Here is a 15009-nt window from a genome sequence, read left to right on the forward strand (position 1 = left end):
TTAAGACTAGTTGATGCCTGCAACTTCATCTTTTTTTTTTTATAGAATAGGAAGGCGGACGAGCATATGGGCCACCTGATGGTAAGTGGTCATCAACGCTCTTAGACATTGGCATTGTAAGAAATGTCAACCATCGCTTACATATCCAATGCGCCACCAACCTTGGGAACTAAGATTTTATGTCCCTTGTGCCTGTAATTACACTGGCTCACTCACCCTTCAAACCGGAACACAACAATATCAAGTATTGCTGTTTTGCGGTAGAATATCTGATGAGTGGGTGGTACCTACCCAGACGAGCTTGCACAAAGCCCTACCACCAGTTACAAAGCCCTACCACCAGTTACAAAGCCCTACCACCAGTTACAAAGCCCTACCACCAGTTACAAAGCCCTACCACCAGTTGATCTGCTTGAAAGTCCGTTCCAAAAATATATTTTCGTGTTCTGTTACTCCTTTTGTATAGCCCACACTCGTTTTTTGATAAATTTATTTAATGTACAGTATATTACCGTCTAAAAGTTTGGAAGCAGTCGTGTAAAATCAAATAAAAAACAAACAAAGCCGTCAATTTGTTTTCTGTCAATATTAAATTAATAATTAAACAAAAACTAATTTAAACAAAGTAAGATTTTAACATATAATATGAAAATTAATTTAAATTTTAGCTTCTGCGAAGTGTTTACCATTTTCTTTTATTATCTTTTCATATTTTCTAGGCATTCTATTAATTAATTTCTTAAAATAATCTTCAACTAACTTGTACTATTTTCTTTTCAATAGTTGCCACAAATGTCTGAGCTTGTTGGAGATCGATTTTTCACCCTTCTGTCGAGTTCATCCCAAATAGGTTCAATGGGAGAAAGGTCAGGTGATTGAGATGAAATGGCCATAAATTTTTCATCTTTGTTCTTGTTCAAAAAGTTCTGATACAGTTTCGTAGAATACATAGAATCATTATCCTGTTGAAATGTGAATTCAGCACCAATGAGATTCCACTGGGTATGACGGAATTTTTAAGATTTGTATATAAATAGAAATAAAATGCTTAAAATTTAAATGTTAAATATCGCTACAAATGTTAAGCATAGCTATTAGTATTAACAACTCACGATAAATAACGGTCGTAACGCGAAGACCTTGAAGACAACCACTTTGATAAATTACAGTTCTTGAACTGAATGTCATGACCATTGAAACAAAGTTTGACGAATTGTGATTGATGAAAGTATATGGAATAAAATAGTGTCCTTTATAATATAAAATACCTATTCTTTACTTTGCATTTCATTTTTTTTAACCATTTATTCCTGTTTTATATTTTTGTAACTATAAATATATTTTTAAGGTTGTATAGCTGTTTACATATTACCAAAACCAAAACAACCATTATTTTAATTTTTGTCTGCCTGTCTGTTTGTCCAGGGTAATCTCCGAAACAGCTAGAAATAACAATTATAAGTTGCCGATTTTTAATAAGAAGTATTTCAATATACAACTTAGTTTGTATATCATAAAAATCGGTCGAGTTTATCAAAAGTAATTACTACATAATATTTATTCAATGTATGATACAGAAACAACAACAAACAAATAATTAAAGTAAAAACACGGAAATCATTAAAAAAGGGTTTTTTTTCTCTTAAGCAGAAGGTTCGAAAGCAGATCTACTCAGCACCACGGCGATCTTCACGATGTTTCTTCTTCTTGCCACCCATCACGATATGAATACAAATCCAAAATAACATTCAGTAAAATTGTGGTGATGATCAATCCCCTGGAATTATACTCATCTATTATATGAATATTTGAAAAGTCTGCATTATTTTTATTTCAATAATGAATAAGATAAAACATAATTCGCTTACTCTTTATTTATCTCTTGGAAATCACCTTACTGTAATATATAATGTATATATAAATATATAATATATATAATGTTTTTGCTGGTGAACTGATTACCACAATACAAGTTATAAAGACACTTAAACATTCGATTGTTGGATGCGCTGAAAACCTTCTCTTAAATGGCTGTTACGTCAACATGGTTGGAGATTCAATTGCTCTATTCAATATAGCCTAGCTGCTGTCTTAATTAATATCTACAGTCCCCTTTTCTTATTGCATCATTACAAAGGTAGTCGTTGTTTGTCGTTAGTCTTGTTATATATGTATATATATGATTAACCCAAGAGGGTTAACTCGGATGGACCAATAATAAATGAATATGTTTTCCTGTCAATAAAATCTCGACAAGAATCCGGAGTTAGGAATCTATTAGTCCCGTGCCTCGTCGAGCACGTAAAGAAGGACAACCATGTCCTGATCCTAATCTCTTACCGGTCTCATTCACTCACTTGTGCACTTTAATATCTCATTCGATGACTTGGATGTCATGGAGATTGTCTGCCGTAATTCGGTCTGGAGGGCTTTATTATTAATAGCAAGATAACATACAAGCAAGGGAGCCATTTGGTGCTGATTGATGATATCCGCTTTTAGATATTATCAAAGACAATAAATTATATATAACAAATACTGTATATAGCAAACTGAGCAACCGTTTGCACATCATTACTCTCGGTCACTCACCTTTCTTGCCAATATACTCTAGATTATTTGATAAATGAATTACACATTTAGAAAAATAAATATTAAAGGTTTTCACACAAATATATATACTTACTTATACGGCGACACAATATTTTGCCTTTTTTCGAATATAAAATTGAAAAAAAAAAGTTTTTTTATGTAAGAATAACAATAATTAACAAACAATTAAATCATTCATATAACATGACAATTCAAAAAACTAATATAAGCTTGCTTCAATAACGAATATATTTGATTTCGTATTTGATATTGATGACTTAACGATTCGTTTATATTTTTTTTGAAGTTATACTTCTGTTGTATTTTTGATTGGTGGTAGGGCTTTGTGCGAGCTCGTCAGAGTAGATACCACCCACTCATCAGATATTCTACCGCAAAACAGCATTACTTGGTATTGTTGTATTCCGGTTTGAAGGGTGAGTGAGCCAGTATTATAAAATAAATTTCCGTTACCTCAATGCTATCAAATTAGTAAATAGACGTTGAGCTTAAAATCTTACGTTGTTACGAAAATGACAGGATATAAAATGTTAGGACTCCATTCTTATGAATACCATAATTATTTACTTATCGATACCATAATTGTATGATGATGATGAACGAAATCGGTCACGAAGACGGCGGCGAGTTCCGCGACTGCTAGTGGAAAACAGCCAACTGCTCTGGATATATAATAATGCGGCGACACACAGGTCCATTATATACATACGTTTGTTCACCATACTGATATAATATGTATGAAAACCAGTATTACGTCATAATTAACTATCAAACTCACACTACCAAGAATTTTTTCTTCTAAATTATGTCACAATCCATTTCATAACAATTGTTTCTAAGAAGAAATATTATACATACCAATGAAAAATAATGGCAAGAATCGACTAGACTATTCAGAAATGTCTCGACGAGTGTCGCCATCTTTAGTGTCATAAAAATTATGATAGATAACATCCAAAGACAGATTACGGACAATTAGTCCTTGTACTGAATTGTGAAAATTTATCGCCTGTAAACAAGGGTGACCCCCGAAGAGGCTTTCGGATTATAGCAAACACCACTTATCCAAGCCCATTTGTTGAGCCAAATAAAAAATACATATTGTCATCCAATAATTTATAAAAGTATTTCTTTGTTTGAAGTTAAGCAGATAAAAACCGTTAAGCTTGTTTTTTTTTATATGTCAACAATAACCTGTAGCCATAACTGCTGAGACTATAAGTAATATAGGCTATTTCTTACTGTGTCATTGTACCACCCACCCCGCAAAATAAGATTTTTTGTCCCTTTAATTACACTGGCTCACTCACTATTCAAACATCTACTATTTTTAACATCTATAAAAAAGACAACACACCCATTTATCTGTTATTTTATTTCCACACGCAGGTGTAAAAATATTATAAATATTAATACAGTTCCGTAACTTTGTTGAAATCCGTATTTTTTTATTGAATTTTCAAATTTATAGCCGAAGTGATCCAGTTGTTAGAACATACCTATTAAATATAAAATAATTTAAAAATACAAATTCGGTTATCATTAAAAAATCATAAAAAAGATCATACACAAAGTTTCCGTATAAATTAAATTTATATTTACTTCGCTAAACATTTCAACCACAGACTATGTAATGTGTAAATTAATAAATAATTCAAATCTATGACATAGATAAGGGTCTGCAGCGTCTATCGCCTTTGAATCTCCAGTGTGCGGTTTCACAGAGACCGTAACAGTAATTTTGGAACTGATGGCGAATTCATGAAACCTGTACTCCTCTGTCCTATAATATATATAATTATTTCATGCAGTAAGTGGTATATGGTTTTAGAAATAATGGAAGATAACTAAAGGTTTTCTCCTACTTTTATAAAGTTTTTATGAAGACAACAGCGCAAGTTTCATCTCGTCCGATGCACGGTCTGTAAGATAATTAATCATAACTTAAGGAATCATTCCCTTTGTACAAAACATTACACTCTTAAACTATATGAGTTAATTTTCAAATATGTGAATATATATAATTTAGATTTTAACTTTGATTCTATATTTTAACTTGTTATATCTATTTAGTTTTGGCTATCTATTTGCCGAGATAGCCCTGCGGTAAGAACGCGTGAATCTTAACCGATGATCGTTGGTTCAAACCCGGGCAAGCACCACTGAATTTTCATGTGCTTAATTTGTGATTATAATTCATCTCGTGCTTTACGGTGAAGGAAAACATCGTGAGGAAACCTGCATGTGTCTAATTTCACTGAAGTTCTGCCACATGTGAATTCTACCAACCCGCATTGGAGCAGCGTGGTGGAATAAGCTCCAAACCTTCTCCTCAAAAAGAGGAGAGGAGGCCTTTAGCCCAGCAGTGGGACATTCACAGGCTGTTACGGTATCTATTTGTATTTGAAAATCGTAAGCTATTATAAAATTTAACTGCTCATATATTCAATATGAATAAATAAATTTCAATTTGAATTGAACAAGGTAAATATGGAGCTTCCGAGCGCTATTTATTGTCAAGGAAAAGTTACCCGGTATTCGGTAAATTATAAGGTTTCACAATATGTGCATATGTCTAAAGTTACGTCAACCCGGACTAGTTACAGAGACTAGCTCATTGTACTAATTTTAAAAAAAGTTTAGTTTGTTTCTAACCTGATATGAAACATCCATATTATTTCGTTTATAGTTTCAGAACGGACATATATTATGTTAATATGTTTCATATCTTTCGAGAGATAAATACATATTTTGACGTATTTGGTGTGAAAAAATACGTTTGTCGTATAGTATACATTTTTTTTTATAGATTATGAAGGCCACCTGATGGTAAGTGGTTACCAACTCCCATAGACATTGGCATTGTAAGAAATATTAACCATCTTTTACATCACCCAAGCGCCACCAACCTTGGGAACTAAAATATTATGTCCCTTGTGCTTTCGATTACACTGGCTCACTCACCCTTCAAACCGGAACACAATAATACCAAGTACTACTGTTTTGGGGTAGAATATCTGACTTCTGAATTTAGAGATAGCAGTGCTGAGCGCTTTCTATCGACTGTATCACGGCGAGTGCTCTAAGGAATTATTCTCTCTAATTCCTGCTTCCCCCTTCCTTCATAAGTCTACGCGTGCTGACTCTCGATGTCACCGCCTAACTGTAACATCAATTCCATCGCGCACAAAGAAATTTGGCAACTCGTTTCTTTGTCGCACTTCCAAAAAATGGAATTCCTTACCAGCACACGTGTTCCCTTCCTCTTACAATCCGGAATCTTAACCGATGATCGTGAGATCAAACCCAGGCAAGCACCACTTAATTGTCATGTGCTTAATTTGTGATTATAATTCATCTCGTGTTTGACGGTGAAGGAAAACGACGTGAGGAAACCTGCATGTGTCTAATTTCAGTGAAATACTGCCACATGTGTATTCTATCAACCCGAATTAGAGCAGTGTGGTGGAATAAGTTGCAAAACCTTCTCCTCAAAAAGGGCGAGGAGGCTTTAGCCCACCAGTGGGAAAGTCCAGTCGAGTTCAGTAAGAAAATCAACCTCCAAATTTTATTCAAAAAAATATACTATATTTTCCAAAAACTTTACAATCCAAGGGTATTATATATTCAAAACATAATTTAAAAAACCAAACGGTAACAATTGTGTAAATAAAATGATATATAGACCTACGAGGTTTGATCAAATGCAAAAATATGGGTATCGTGTTAAATTGTAATAAATCTTTCTATGCATATGAAATAGAAATATTGTACAATTTGAAATATATGTATATCAAGATATATTTATCACCAAAAGCATCATATCCTCCAGACTTGATATGAATTACTGTCATTTCCTTTTGAGACATCACCGTTTCAATACACATTACGCCCACGCTGTGAGTGAAAACAATTGCTCGTACTCTCAGCGGAATGAGTTTTCTTCACGCTTTAAAAATATACTCAAGAGATAAAATCTTTTGAGTATTATAACATGAAGCAAGTTATATTTAATACAATAAAACTGTTTTCATTTCATATTGCTATCTTTTGGTTATAAAATAAATTGCAATAAATATTAAGTAATTTTCATTTATTAAAAATAATGCGTTTAATTTTTACACTTTTGACTAATAGTCTAACATTTATGTCGCTTAATCAGGCGTAGTTTTGTTTGAAATATCTGAAAATATAACCGCTTAGCTAAAGCTGCCCAAGAACACATTAAGAATATACAGTTGGCTAAAATGAAATAAAAACATGTTTGTTGATGTTGACAAATAGTTGTAGTTGTACAAGTAGAAACTTTACTTTTCCTTATATACATATATATACTAGTCTTATACATAATTTATCATTTAGAGACAACTGTTTATTTACGATACATAGAAAGGAGCTGAGGACTTAGTGTGAAAACATTATTCTTGATAGAAGGGTTATCTCTAATCCCATCTCGTTTGTCAATTACTTTTTGCTTCATTTAACGATTTCATAGTGTTCGTGTATCAAAGAATAATGATCGTTCGATATAAAAATCTATTTTTATATGATTTTTCTTATTGTTCTAGTAGATTACAAGGCTGATTCCGAGATTTAAGCCCAGCCATTTAAGATCTCCATGGGCCATACTACAACCTATTAAGCTAGCCAGTAGACTAGTTAAATAATAAATAGTCTGTATGTACTTTATTTGGATACAGAAAGCTAACTTGTTCAACTAATAATATTTTAAATGGAAATTTTGGATGAGAGCGTGACCGAGGGTTTATTATTACAGAAAGTAAATAAAAGCTTGCTTTTACGAATATATATAATTAGGCTAAATATGTAGTTTTACTCTTAGTTATATTTATAGTGATATTATATTTATACAAATTATAAATTATTCAAAGAAATATATAAACTTGTCTATGTATTCGAGGGAATATATAGATTTTTTTAGATATAAATAGGTAGGACAGATAGGCCACCTGATGATAAATCACCACCGCCCATAAAGTCTCATTAGTGCCTTAAGAAATATTAACCAATCCTTACAAAACCAATGCGCCACTGACCTTGGGAACTAAGACGTTATATACCTTGTGCCTGTGGTTACACTGTCTTACACACCCTTTCAACCGGAACCGGTAGAATATGTGTTGAGAATGTGGTACCTGTCGAGACTACACAGCTACTGTAAAAGGGAATGGTTCACATTAAATATATTTACATTAAATCAAATACTACTATATACTATACTACTACTATAACTGGTGGTAGGGCTTTGTGCAAGCTCTTCTAGGTAGGTACCACCCACTTATCACACCGCAAAACAGCAGTACTTGGTTAACATTTCTTACAATGCCAATGTCTATGGGCGTTGGTGACCACTTACCATCAGGTGGCCAATATGCTCGTCCGCCTACCTATACTATAAAATATTTATTTAAGAGATTAAATAATAGTAATTAAATATAGTCTTAGTTTTGACTCGTGTACGACTAATGGCAACACTGACAGTGTCGTAAGACTCTTTGACAGTTATATGACTTATCGTGAGTCAGTAGAGCGGTGATTAAAATCATTGTATTGAGAATACTCGACCGTGCCGAACGTGACACTGGCCATGTCGGATGAACAAATTTCTCAAATTACAAAAAAGTACCTCGGGTTCTGCAACATACATATATATTTAGTGTGCAAGCTTTAGTGCAATTTAGCTCATGTTTCATGTACGTTTTATCAACTAAGTAGCAAGCCACAGATGTTCGGAAACGAGTTACGATGACAGCTATCCGAAACGCTTTGCGAATATTCTAAGATGTTCTTATGTTGAAACTTTACATACAAATGGTAGATTCCGTCTTATAGTCGACCAACTTACTATTTTCTAAGTTGTAGTATATGTATTCGTGTTATGTTTCCTATTTAGCTCATTTGATCTATTAAAATATTATTTAAATCGTTAATTCTTATTTCTGTCTCAAAATTATGTAACAGCCTGCAAATTTTGTACCAGTGGGAAAAACCTCCTCTTCTCTTGAAGAGAATTTTAGGAGAAGAATTCTCTCCTACAATGAGATATGATGAATAATTATAACAAGGCAGGTTCCATCAAATACAGATATAAATCTGTGAAGAATCACGATGTTTTTCTTCACCGCCGAATATGAGAAGAAAAAAGAATTAAGCACATAAAAAGTCATTGGTGTTTTCTCGTGCTTGAACCCGAGATCTTCAGATAAGGTGCACATGTCTACTACTGGGCCATCTCGGCTGTATTTGATTCTTATTTTAAAAATCAGTACATAGCCTTACTTATAAAAGATGCATAACTTAATAGATTTCTCTTTAAAGAGGTTGCCTGGACGAGATAACTGTAAGTGATAAGGCCGCCTTTGCATACTATATGTACAACTTGTTATTATATGTTTGTAAATTGTGTTCAATAAAGGATTAATAAATAAAATAAATGCTCAACGATTTAATAGTTAAACAATGCTGTATTTTTGTTTCGAATGTCAAATTAATAATGATCGAAACCAGTATTTAATTAAACAGCCGCTAAGCAACATTTATAAGTAAGTCATCTGTTTATTTCTCAATCAATTAGAAATAAACAGATAACTAACAATTAATTTCAACGAAGCCGGCGATATCGTCTTTCATTGAAGCCTAATACTTGTCCATTATAATAAAAGTTATTTTATAACGAATCACTTAAAACTAATAAAAACAGTGGAGAAAATTGAAACAGTAAACCTTATAAAGAATAGCTTTAAGAAGTAAATCTTGAGGATTTCCAAACCATTTCCAGATATAAGTAAGTCTCAGTGTGCTATAAATCTTCCTCAAGAAACTGTCACCTTTATACGAGATACAACGATATAAAAGGACTGCGGTCGCATTAAAGAGTGTGTTTCAATGTTATCGGTGGTCACAAAAGGATTTCACTGTAAATCCAAGCATAATTATTTATATCTTATATAATATAAACACGAATTCTGTACAATCAATGGTCCTCCTGGCTGGCCTAGGCCAGTCTGGGTACGGGCCTCGGGGTTGCCCCCCCTACCCGGGATGGTCCTCCCCGACGGTTCGACCGTCGTGTCGATTCTTTTAGGCCCATAGGGCCAGGGTCGTTGTGACCCAGTGGCTATCTTTCTTCAATGGTTGGTTGGTTGTTCACTGGTTATGTCGTCCTACCGCGTCTCCAGATCGTCGTCTTCCTCTTCACCGATGCCTGCATCGGCGCTGATGGTCGGCGACAATAGGAGCTCACGAGGTAACGGACGCCCCTCAGGTGGTCTGGCATGAAGTGGTGCTATACCGTGGAGGTGTACGCTCGCACTGCTATCTGCCTTAGCAAATAGCGAGCGAGCGAGCTTGCGGACGAACTCCTCCACGGTGGGCGTCCTGGTGTCTCTATGGATGACATCATTTCTGACGTACCTCGGAGCTCCTACAATCAAGCGTAGGCATCGGTTCTGTTGGATCTGAATCCTCCGCTTCTGGTACGCTGAGCAGAGTGCGTACCAGGCGGGGGCCGCATACGTCAGGCGCGAGCGGACGTAGGCACCGTAGACCCTCAGTCTGGTCTTTAATGGAAGCCGCGACGTGAAGAGGGTGTGCAGCTTAGACCGGGCAGCCGCGGCATGACTCACCACCTTGTTAACGGTGGGTATCATGCGCAGCCTGCGGTCCAAGTGACACCCCAGGTAGCAGACTGAGGTCTGCCATCCCACGTCCTGGCCTCGAAGGGTGAGCCGACGCATCGGCTTGTCAGCACCGACAAGCAGAGCGGCCGAATATACGAATTCTGTACATCATTTCATACGTATTAATTTTAGACTAGTACCGATAGATGGCGTTGATTAAATATTTCACGTTTCTGAATCACGCAGGCGAGACATTTGTTAATTGGGCCTGAAGCTCATCAAAGTCGCTGCCACCTTTGGTCACTTGTACCCAACGTGGGAGGACTAGAATAACCATGCTGACTCCTACATGCCGGTGTGGTACGCTCCATGGTGCTGTATGGTGCACCTATATGGGTGAACGCCTTTAGCGTCCGTAATAGGGCTCTTTTGTAGAGAACGCTGAATATCATAGCAGTGAGAGCGATATGAGGTTAACGTTGTTTTGAACGACGGTGGTGACACTTCTTGCGAGTGATCCGACCTGGGAACTCCAGACGGAGGTGCTCGCAGAAGTGTTTTAGTTCCGAATGGTGGTTATTCTGGTGCACTAGGCGATCGGCGCTCTAAGCGCCGGTGAGCCCCACGAAAATCAGGGGAAAACGTGTAAGTAATTTTTCAAGTGAGATAAAAAAAGGCTAGATATTAGGCTAGTACTGGATATATAGTCTGGTTCTAGTATGTAGCTTAGAACAACATTAGTGTGCTGATCAAATTATTTCAAATATATGAACTGAATAGGTGAATAGCACCTACTCTGCGTCATTCAACATTCGATCCCCTGATAATACTTAGGGACTTCGGGTTTAAGCAGGAAGGCGCCAGGAGGGTTAATGTATTAATGTTGAATGGAATTACTTAATGTTATTATACTGGATTAATTTACTGATGAATTTTAATCTTCTTAAAAATCTTTACTTTTAGTAAAAATTAGATTATCACTTATTTATATTTTTTTATTTTACAGCCATATATTATATATGCCACACACTGCTGGGCCGAGGCTCTTTTTCGAGGAGAGCCTCTTAGAGCCTATTCCAACACGCTTCTCTTTTACGAGTTAGTAGATACTCAGGTGGCAGATTTACATGTGACACATGCCAAATATCCTTTCGATATTTTCCTCAACCGCCAAAGAAAATATGAATTAAAATATGAACTTACCCGAGTTTGAACTCACAATCTTCGGTTGAGATACACTTTTACCTCTATCACTTGTTCCTATCGTATTAATTAATAAAATGAAAATTTTGCATGACAAATAAAACATATTGCCTCAGTATACGTGAAAGTTTTACTTGAAACCGTAGCACGTTTCAGACAGCAATCTTGTTCTAATTACTACTCTGAAATATAGCAAGAAATTACTATTCTCCAGCTCCCCGAACTTTCCTGACATTGATTAACATTATACATTACGTAATGTAATATATATAATATGTATGTAATATAATCATACAAAAATTTCATTTGCGACCATAAAAATTGTGAACATTTTAAATATTTTGGTTTATCTATATTATTTATCTAATTCCCTCGTTGGTTTAGTGACTAGTGAAACAGAAGGAGGGCCAGGATAGCGAAAGAAGTGTTGGGTGGTTATAAACAATATTTATTTAAACAGGCAGAATAACCACCCTGCTCAAGTTCAACAATAATTATGATCGTTCATTGTAAATACATCGCTTTTTATACAAAAGTTAAATCATTATAATGTCGGTAGTTGTAAAAATCATATCACGAAGTTAAATAACATTAAAACAAAATTTATAATCAAATTAACTTCAATAAATATTAGGTTATTCTAGTCGTAGCGTTGAGTTTAACACTAGATATAAGGCCGTAGATCCCGACGTTCCGGGTACAAACCAAGTCAGATAAAAAAGTTATTGGGTTTGCATGTCGAAAAATCTCAGTAGCTTCCCGTAATCGTAGTTGAGAGTGAGTACACTCCCATACCTCAGAAGGCACGTAAAGCCGTTGGTCCTGTACGTATCGTCGGATTAAGAGAGTGAAGGAATAGAGTGTTTGCGCACATACATTTTTTTTGTAGTATTGGTAGGCGGATGAACTCGACCTATAAGAAATGTTGTCCATCGCTTACATCGCCAATGCGCCACCAACCTTGGGAACTCATATGTTATGTCCCTTGTTACACAAGCTCACTCTCCCTTCAAACCGGAACACAACAATACTACGTACTACTGTTTTGCGGTAGAATATCTGAAGCCTTCTGTTTGGCCCTGCTTCGCATGTGTAGCGCTATCAACATTTACATAAGTAATAATAACGCGTAGACGTGCTACGATCATGACCCGTGGGACATTAGTAGGAACACGTTCGTACACTATATCGTATAGATTGTATAATGTATATATATATATGTGTATATGTAAATAATAATAATGATTGTTTCGTACCGTAACAGCCTGTGAATGTCCCACTGCTGGGCTAAAGGCCTCCTCTCCTCTTTTTGAGGAGAAGGTTTGGAGCTTATTCCACCACGCTGCTCCAATGCGGGTTGGTAGAATTCACATGTGGCAGAATTTCAGTGAAATTAGACACATGCAGGTTTCCTCACGATGTTTTCCTTCACCGTAAAGCACGAGATGAATTATAATCACAAATTAAGCACATGAAAATTCAGTGGTGCTTGCCCGGGTTTGAACCCACGATCATCGGTTAAGATTCACGCGTTCTTACCACAGGGCCATCTCGGCCCTGATATATAATGATTGTACATTATACAAATTATAAAATTATAAAGATCTTATACAACCTCTACTTACCGCTAAAAATCCATTTCTACTAGACAACTACAGAATGGTGCTGTATTGTCGGGATCAGCTGTGAAAATAGCTCATTTATAAATTAATATACAAATACAGATTATTATTATTTTTTCTTAAATATATATTTTTGAGATGGCAGTGGTTTTAAGCCGTGAATGTTAATCGATAGCGGGTTCAAACCCGGGTAAGCACCATTGAAGTTTCATGTGCTTAATTTGTGTTTATAATGCAACTCGCGGTGAAAGAAAACATAATGAAGCATGTGTCAGATGAAAATCTCCCATGTGTGTATCCAACAAACCGCATTGAAGTAGTGTGAAGGAATGGGATCCAAATCTCAATCCTCTCCTCCAATTAGAGGAGAAACTCAAAAGCAGAAATCTTAAACAGCATCTACTACACTGCTCCAATGCGGATTGTTAAAAAACTTGTCAGTTTCAAGTTAAATCAAGTATATTCAGCTCATATCTTGCAAGCTGAATCAGAAACACTTTTTATGGATTAAAATTTTACCTTTCAGTTTTTTTTTATAGAGTATGAAGGCGGACATGGGCCACCTGCTGGTAATTGGTCATCAACGCCCTTGGACATTGGCATTGTAAGAAATGTCAACCATCGCTTACATGTCAATGCGCCACCAACCTCGGGAACTAAGATTTTATGTCCCTTGTGCCTGTAATTACACTGGCTCACTTACCCTTCAAACCGGAACACAACAATATCAAGTACTGCTGTTTTGCGATGAGTGGGTGGTACCTACCCAGACGAGCTTGCACAAAGCCCTTTTGCATAAAGTTCCGATGATAATGTATTTTTTATCGTAAACTGACATATCTTTTAAAAAATTGAAAGAAATAACTAGTCGCTTCATACGTAACCATCATGCGAGTCTTCTAGTTTCGCCCAAAACTAAAACTAATTACGGCAAAAAAGTACAACTTTTGAAGGCGCACAATTGTACAATAAGAGGGTATCTTATAAAAAATATAAACCCACTTACTTCATTCAAAATAAAACTAGCTAATTATATTACGAACACCTTTTGATAATACAACATATGTATAAACATGAACAATCAGCGAATGAACAATCAAATTGAACAATCAATTTTTCATTATTATTTAACTTAACCTTAATTAATCAGCCTATTTTTTATTGTATTTTCATGTTTTGTTTTTGTTTTATTTTATTTACTTAAGATGGAATCGCGAATTTAGTTGTACACATTATGTAACCTCTGTTCTCAAGTAAGTGACTGTAATGTGTCTTATTGAGAAGCCGAGATGGCCCTGTCGTAAGAACGCGTGAATCTTAACCGATGATCGTGGGTTCAAACCTGGGCAAGCACCACTGAATTTTCATGTGCTTAATTTGTGATTATAATTCGTCTCGTGCTTTACGGTGAAGGAAAACATCGTGAGGAAATCTGCATGTGTCTAATTTCACTGAAATTCTGCCACATGTGAATTCTACCAATCCGCATTGGTGGAATAAGGAGCAGCGTGGTGGAATAAGCTCCAAAACCTTCTCCTCAAAAAAGAGGAGAGGAGGCCTTTAGCCCAGCAGTGGGACATTCACAGGCTGTTACGGCACGGTTACGGAGAATAAATGTCTTTAAACCTATACAAGACCTAAACCCAGGATCGGGCCCAGACGAAAGAACTCTTCAACTGTCAACGGTGTATAACATGAAACTTTGTATATAGAAATTTGTTTTAAAAAATGCTTTTCTACTATTCATTTATTTTAGTATCATTTATCATTGACGTTTTCATCGAAGGCTTATGTATTGTCACACATCACGCAATTTAAAACTGGAATAAAAGTAATATTTATAGTTTGAAGATAATAAATCAGCCTTGATAGTTTTATTTTACGATTGTGGTGCGGAAATGCGAATAGAAAATTGATTTATAACCGATGAC

The 15009-nt window shown here is 35.6% G+C and overlaps 1 long non-coding RNA gene across 3 annotated transcripts; it reads right to left on the reverse strand.

Annotated features, from left to right (window-relative positions):
- Nucleotides 1-1567: 1567 nt before the first annotated feature.
- LOC126772531 (uncharacterized) lies at nucleotides 1568-14145 on the reverse strand. 3 transcript variants are annotated; one of them, XR_007669667.1, is made up of 4 exons: nucleotides 14085-14145; nucleotides 13082-13139; nucleotides 4479-4535; nucleotides 1568-1777 (listed from the first exon to the last, which is right to left on the reverse strand). It is a non-coding gene; the product is annotated as an uncharacterized LOC126772531 (long non-coding RNA). The 3 variants fall into 3 exon arrangements; XR_007669669.1 differs by lacking the exon at nucleotides 1568-1777 and adding an exon at nucleotides 4059-4112; XR_007669668.1 differs by lacking the exons at nucleotides 1568-1777; nucleotides 4479-4535 and adding an exon at nucleotides 7554-7789.
- Between the last annotated feature and the right edge of the window lie 864 nt (nucleotides 14146-15009).

Source organism: Nymphalis io, chromosome 12 (assembly GCF_905147045.1).
Source record: "Nymphalis io chromosome 12, ilAglIoxx1.1, whole genome shotgun sequence".
NCBI lineage: Eukaryota > Metazoa > Arthropoda > Insecta > Lepidoptera > Nymphalidae > Nymphalis > Nymphalis io.